The 8,034-nt window shown below is 47.5% G+C and overlaps 1 pseudogene; it reads left to right on the top strand.

Annotated features, from left to right (window-relative positions):
• The first annotated feature begins 213 nt into the window (after window positions 1–213).
• On the top strand, window positions 214–332 carry LOC136660697 (5S ribosomal RNA; annotated as a pseudogene).
• The last annotated feature ends 7,702 nt before the right edge of the window (window positions 333–8,034 follow it).

Below are 8,034 nucleotides of genomic sequence, written 5' to 3'. Positions count from 1 at the left end.
CATTTCAAATCAAGATCTACAGCCCCAACTGGAACACTCAACGGCTTCTGTGGATCCAGGTTAGAGCTGATGTTGATGATGAGAACCATCCATAGACTGATGCTTAGGGTACCTGTCTCAAAAGACCCTTAAAGCTCTGAAGGCTGTCAGGGAAACCATAGCATTCAACTCCCCTGGTGGGCTGATGATTAAGGGCCCAATCCTATCCTACTTTCCAGCAGCAGTGTTACCCTGCACATGCCTGATCTCATCTGATCTCGGAAGCTAAGCAGGGTCAGGCCTGGTTAGTACTTGGATGGGAGACCACCTGGGAATACTGGGTGCTGTAGGCTTATACCATAGTCTTTCGAGACTGAAGGTTGGCAACCTATGCAGTCGCAATGCAGCCCTGAGGTAAGGGAACAAATGTTCCCTTACCTTGAGGAGGGCTTTGGGTCTACCTTCCCATCAAAGGATACAGTACACGTCCCATTGGCACCACTGCACTGGCCCTGGAAAATTGGATAGGATTGGGCCCTAACTCTGTGTAGTTGTTCTCCGCAATAAAAGTCCTGAATCTGTGGTAACCTATCGAGGTACCATAATTATAAGCCACCATTCCAAATAATTGCAGTGGTTTCATCACTAAGCAGAGTAAACCAGGACACCTTGCAGTTTTAGGGAGGCTCAGGACGCCATCTTTAGGGAACAATTATCTTGATGATGATGGACATTCATATCCATCATACCTCTACTGAGTTCAACAGTGGCATCAATGAATGAAGGTTACCCTGTTTTGTCCTCACAACCACTCCATGACACTGAAATGCCAATTGTCCCCAGGTTACCTAATGATCTTTATGGCCAATTGGAGCTTAAATAACCCATGCTTCCCTAGAGGGAGTCCAACACTGACCAAGCATCATTTTGGGAGGCAGTAGATACTTGTAATTCAAGCTCTCTCTCTCTCTCTCTCTCTCTCTCTCTCTCACACACACACACATACACACACACACACACACACCCCACATGATTCCATCCCATAAATACAATCTCATGCATCAGAAAATATTCTGTTTTCACATTTCTACACTGCCTTTCCTCTGAGGAGCTCAGGGTGGTATATGTGGTTCCTGCCACCATTTTGTCTTCACCACAACCCTGTGAGGTCATTGAGGCTGAGAAATAATGACTGGTCTACAGTCACCCAGGAAGTTTCATGGCTGAGTGGGGATTTGAACTTGGATCTTCCAGCTCTAAGTCCAACTCTTGAACCACGACATCATCCTGGCTCTCACAATTACCTTTTCTGCATTTCTGAAATGACACCACAGCCCACACAGGGCTTTTCTGCCATGTTCCCAAACCTTCCTTCTTCATACAGAGACAGGGATTTATATAGCTACAGGGATACAATACTCCAGGTGTGGCCGTACCATCGATTTGTCCAATAGCATTATAATATTAGCTGTCTTATTCTCAATCCTCTTTTTAATGATCCCTAGCATGGAATTGGCCTTCTTCACTGTCACTGCACAATGGGTCGACACTTTCATCGAGCTGTTCACCAGCACCCCAAGATCACCCTATTAACCTATATGTGAAGTTTTGCTATTTTTGCCCCAATGTGCATTACTTCACATTTACCTAAATTGAAACGCATCTGCCATTTTGGAGAGATCCTTCTGGAGCTCTTCACAATCCCTTCTGGTCTTCACCACCCAGAAAACCTTAGTGTCATTCGCAAACTTGGCCACCTCACTGCTTATCCCTATCTCCAGATCATTTATGAACAAGTTGAAAAGCACTGGTCCCAGGACAGATTCCTGGGACACACCATCTCAAGAAACCCCCACAGCCCCACACTGTGGGGCACACTGTCTCAAGAAAGAAAATGCATTATACAGATGCAGTAAATGCCACGGATGGGAACTCGAGTCAGTGACTTGGACTTGAGTCATGAAAATGCGCATTTTGGGTGATTCATTGACTCGTGAGTTACACACATGGAAGACTCTGAAAAACACTCAAGTGCCCCCTGACTCAGCACTCACCCCATGCAGGCAGACTCAAGTCTGCCTGTGTCTGGGTGTGCTTGCCTACTGTTTTTGCTGCGTGAAAACCCTCGTGGAGCCATCACTCAGAACGGGCAAGCAGCAGGGAAGTTCTAGCCAGGAGGCAAGTAAAGGGTTAATGTTTTCCTCTTGCAGTGAATAGGTGGGAGGCAGGAGTGAACTTTTTACCCATCTGTGATAGGAAAGAAGGAAGGAAGGAAGGAAGGAAGGAAGGAAGGAAGGAAGGGATGGATGGATGATCATCGAATGCAGGAAGAGGAGCCCAAGAAGTTGGGGGGGGGGTTTTTTTTTTGTAGCAATCATGATTTCCTTTGCATGGCTGTTACTGGAAGCCTCACTGAATGACCTGCTACAGTGGGACTACTTCTGAGTAGAGCTGCCAAGGATTGGGCTGTCCTGGTAAGCCTCACAGCTGCTGTGTGTGACTCTCCTCCCCTTGCCGCTTCTGTCCCTGTTCTCTCGCAGTCTGTCCCACCCCTCCTGCCCTCTTTACAGATGGGACGGGGCAGCAGGGGGGTCTTTAAAGTGAACTCTCTATCACTCACTCACTCACTCACTCACACACACACACACACACACACACACATACCCTGGCAGCAGCCCCGTTTTTTCCGCAGCAGGCTTTGTAAAGGAGGGGTGACTTGACTCGAGTCCTTTAGAGCCGTGAAGGGGTGACAGAGACTCAGAAAATGCCCCCGTTATTATTATTATTATTATTATTATTATTATTATTATTATTATTATTATTATTATTATTAACAAGAGTTAAAATTATTATTAAAAAGAGTTATGACTCTTTTTCGAGTCAAGTCGCGGGGGGCAGTGACTCTAAACTAGACTCAAGTCAAGAGCTGCAGGATTTTCCCATCGCTGGGAAATGCACACATGCCAATCATATCTACCATCTCTTCTAGTCCACAAATCTTTATGACAAAATAAATGTGTGGAGTCTTCAAATTGCTACAAGACTCTTTCTTGTTTTTACCAATCAACATGTCTGCCCCTCTGGAAGTTCTAACCACTGCCCCAGTTCTCTCTCTCTCTCTCTCTCTCTCTCTCTCTCTCTCTCTCTCTCTCTCTTCCAGGCATGTCCCTATTTTCATCTAGGACCGTGTTTCTCAAACTGTGTTTTGGGACCCACTAGGTGGGTCACGAGTCAATTTCAGATGGGCCCCCATTCATTTCAACATTTTATTTTTAATATGTTAGACTTGCTGCTCCCATGGGATGTTACTGCATTTGGGAAAATGTTACAGACCTGCACTTCTAAGAAGCTACTAGGTATATTCTTTTAACAATGACAGTCAATGGGACTTACTGCTGGGTAAGTGTGGGTAGGATTGCAGCCTAGGATGGTGAAAAATGTTCCTGCTTGATGATGTCACTTCTGGTCATGACATCAGATCTGGTGGGTCCCGACAGATTCTCATTCTAAAAAGTGGGCCCTAGTGGTTGGCATCCTTCAGTCTCGGAAGACTATGGTGTCACGCTCTGAATGGTGGTTCTGGAACAGAGTGCCCTCTCCAGTGCGCGAAGCCTTGGTAAAGTAGGTATGGAGGATAGGCTGTTACCCATGCAGCAAATCCCCCCTCTCCACGTCGCTGAAATGGTCCAATGGAAAGGCAGAAGCCAATACGGTTGGTTCCAGCGGCGTCGCAGGAGTTGCCAGAACGTGACTGTGTTCAGCCATGAACTGTCTCAGGGACTCCGGCTCCGGATTTTGCCTCCTTCAGGAGGTTGACTCCTGAAGCCTTTTCCATAACTGGATGTAGCCACAAGGCAGTGGAGGTTTGGGATCAGAGTTTTCCTTCTCTCAGATGAGCTGCCTTCCCAGGCTGACGAGTCCCATCTACCCGGTGGCTGTTTAGTCGCCTCTTACGACAAGTACAGCCAAACTGAGGGCCTATTCTTATCCCCAGCCCACAGGGCCCTAGTGGTAAATGTGTGAGAACCACTGATCTAGGGAATGTCAGAGAGCAGGACGCAACTGGCGTTGCAGGAGGATGAGTGTGGCACTTGTGTTCCCACAAGTCATGCAGTTAAAGAACTGGACAACTTTGCTTTGGGAGGCATGGGGTATTCCTTGGAGTGCCATCTTCCATGGGGACCAGCTACCTGTGAGTCAGGATCCTGGAGGCTTCGCTTCGAGCTGGGCCAGGCTAGGCTGACATCTGGAAGCCAGCTATTGTGTGAAAATTGTGCTGCCTCAGCATCCCTCTCGCACCCCCTCCCAGGAAACAGGAGCCAGGCGTCCCGCCGTGTAACCAAGCCCCCAGGCCTGTTAATGAAAAATCCCCAGTATTTGGAACATCCCAAAGTGGTTCTCAGGGTAGAGCAAAGCAGGGGGAGGGACGAGATCAGCCTCCAGGCAATACCAGTTTGTCTCATCAGAAGACTGAAATACGCGGGGCAGGCTTGGGGAGGTATTTGGGCCATTATCTCGAGGAAAGGAGCAGCCCCCCCACTGACTTCCCGCTGCTGGTTTCTCAACTAATTACATTCCCCCCGTAAAAAGCTGAGGTGGAGTTGGGGGAAATCAAAGAAACTTCATTTTGAAGGAAGGCTGGTAGCATTTTCTAATTGCGCCTCATGTGTCAAAACTTTAACAACGAGGTTTAGTATTTATAGGTCTCCCTGACTAAGCCCACCCCACCCTCTCTTGTCAGAGCCCCCACTGCAATGGTGGGGAACAGCAGCTCCCCAAACCAGCACCTCTGAAACTCCTAATTAAGTAAATTCACTGCAGGATAAACTGCTAGCTTAGTTCACAAGGTTTACACAAATGTGGGGTGGAGAGGTCTGTCAACAGCTGGAAGCTGGGCCGGCCCATTCATGAGTCTACTGAAGAGGTTGCCTCAGGCAACAGATTAAGAACATAAAAACCTAAGAACAGCCCCCCTGGATCAGGCCAAAGCCCATCTAGTTCAGCTTCCTGTATCTCACAGTGGCCCACCAAATGCCCCAGGGAGCACACAAGACAACAAGAGACCTGCATCCTGGTGCCTACGCTTGCATCTGGCATTCTAAGGTAGTCAACTTCTACAACCAGAGAAGTTGCACATACACATCATTGCTTGTAACCCATGATGGACTTTTCCTGGTGTGCTCCCTGGGGCATTTGGTGGGCCGCTGTGAGATACAGGAAGCTGGACTAGATGGGCCTATGGCCTGATCCAGTGGGCCTGTTCTTATGTTCTTAAATTTGTCCAGTTCCCTTTTAAAGGCATCTAGACCAGACGCCATCACCACATCCTGTGGCAAGGAGTTCGATAGACTGATTCCACACTATCTAAAGAAATACAGTAGAATCTCTTCAAGTTGACCACCCAAAGGACTGGAGGAAATTGGTCAACGTAGGGAGGTGGTCAACATATGGAAAAAAAGGGCATTTAAATATTATCATGTTTAGCAACCAGGAGAACAAATGCAAGGCCAAGTTATTATTTAGACTGGATTTTTAAAAAGTTTTATTGCAAATATCAATGAGAATTGATCCTCTTGTGATGCATGCTATTTATAACATCAACAGCTATATCAAGAGACAAAGAATAAACAGCCCACAATCAGTGTTTTAAAAAAAACCCTGAAAATTCATAAGCTTAAAAAAAATTGTAAGTTTAAAAAAAATACTTGGTTTCATAGCAGACAGGCAGACCAATGCTATCCCTTGCCAGCCCATAGCATGTAGCATGTTACATAGCCCCAACAGCTAAAAAAACCCCAAAACCACTTTTTTACTTAGGCTACCTGGCCTCCACTGGGTCTCCTCAGATTCACTAAATGCCAGAAGGAGTTTGATACAGTCCCTCAATAAAAGCTGTTGAGAAAACTCCACAGTCAGGGAATAAGAGGACAGGTCCTCTCATGGATTAGGAACTGGTTGAGGATCAGGAAACAGAGAGTGGGTGTCAATGGGCAATTGACAAAAAAAGTAGAGAGGTGGGAAGTGGAGTGTCTCATGGAACTGTCCTGGGACTGGTGCTTTTCAACATCTTCATAAATGACCTGGAAACAGGGATAGGCAGGGAGGTGGACAAGTCTGTGGATGACACTAAACTTTTCTGAGTGGTGAAGACCAGAAGGGATTGTGAAGTGCTCCAGAAGGATCTCTCCAAACCAGGAGAATGGGCAGCAAAATAGCAATTGTGTTTCAATTTTAGTGAAAAGTGATGCACACCAGTGCACTGGTGATGGGAACCAAAGTGAAAGGACAGTGGCTTCACGATGCACAAGCAACCTCATGTCCCTCACAACTTGGTACATGTCCAGGTACGATCGGCAGCTGGCGCAGGTCCGTCTGCTATGTGCAGTGTGTCCACCTATTAAAACCCTTTCGCACATGCGCTAGTAGGCGTCGGGGAGGGATTGTCGCGTGGCTTCTTGCTTTTCCAAGATAGGACAAACCAGTCAAAACACAAGCCCACAATATTGCGTTCAGTGGGCAACTTACGGAGGGCAAATTAATACTCTGTGCAATGGTCGACGTGGTCAAGATATAACTTACGGAGGTGGTCAATATAGAGAGGTTGGTCTCCCATAGTGTACGTATATGCAGTGTCTGTCCATATTGTGAAAATGAGGTAAACTTAAGGAGGTGCTCAATATAGAGAGCTGGTCAACTTTGGAGGTTCTACTGTATTTTCTTTTGTCTGTCCTAACTCTCCCAGCTCTCAATTTTAGTGGCTGTCCTTTGGTTCTGGTGTTGTTTGAGAAGGAAAAGAACATCCCTCTAACCACTCTATCTATCCTCTGCATAATTTTGTATACCTCAATCATGTCCCTACTCAGGCGCCTTTTTTCCTGGCCCAGTCATCATTTTGTTCGCGCTCTTCTGCACCTTTTCCATTTTTACTCTATCCCTTTTGAGATGTGGTGACCAGAACTGGACCAGAACTGAACTGAACTCCAGGTGAGGCCTTACCACCGATTTGTACAATGGCATTATACAGTGTGATAGGGAGTGCCACTGAATGTGATTTTTTTTTTCTGCATGCAATCAGGTGCTCTCCTAACTAATCCATAGGCCTTCCCCTGTGAGCCGTCCAGGGCTGTTCCACAAAGTGACATTCCACCAGGAAGGCGTACAACACAAAGGGTTTTACACCTGGCGTTGCCATTCACAGCTTGTGATACTTAACTCAGTAGGGGTCATTGATGTCTGTAGACTCTTCCCCGCGGGAACGGGCAAAGCTGGCCCATACATGAGGCCAACTGAAGAGGATGCAGCAGATTGAGGGGGGTGCTCATCTCTGTCTGCCTATTTGCTTGCACTGCTCCACTCCCTAGACTGGAAGAGAGGATAGAGAGGAAGAGGAAATGTGGAGGGGAGGGGAGTGCTGAGCTAGCACTTTGGAGAGTGGGAGGAGCAGAGGCATCCGCAAGCTCTGGGAAGGCAGCAGGCAGAGTTGCCTCCGGTCTTTGTTTTGTGCTATCCAAAAGAAACAGCAGGGCCCAGCTCCAGTTGAGGCATCTATGGAGCTGTCTCAGGAAAGGGGGAGACATCTCATCCTTGCTCTCTCTAGCTTTGATTGGTGGAAAGAGGCAAGTCCCTGTTGGCATCCTTCAGTCTCGGAAGACTATGGTATCGCGCTCTGAATAGTGGTTTTGGAACAGTGTCCTCTCCAGTGCGCAAAGCCTGGGTAAAGTAGGTATGGAGGATAGACTGTTTCCCATGCAGCAAATCCCCCCTCTCCACGTCGCTGAAATGGTCCAATGGAAAGGCAGAGGCCAATACGGTTGGTTCCAGCGGCGTCGCAGGAGTTGCCAGAACGTGACTTGTGTTCAGCCACGAACTGCCTCAGGGACTCCGGCTCCGGATTTTGCCTCGAGGTTGACTCCTGAAGCCTCTTCCATAACTGGATGTAGCCACAAGGCAGTGGAGGTTTGGGATCAGAGTTTTCCTTCTCTCAGATGAGCTGCCTTCCCAGGCTAAGGAGTCCCATCTACCCGGTGGCTGTTTAGTCGCCTCTTACGACAAGTA

The sequence above is a fragment of the Tiliqua scincoides genome, chromosome 9 (assembly GCF_035046505.1).
Source record: "Tiliqua scincoides isolate rTilSci1 chromosome 9, rTilSci1.hap2, whole genome shotgun sequence".
NCBI classification, from domain to species: Eukaryota; Metazoa; Chordata; class Lepidosauria; order Squamata; family Scincidae; genus Tiliqua; species Tiliqua scincoides.
Note: the sequence above shows the minus strand (reverse complement) of the source record. Positions and strands in the feature narration are given on the sequence as shown.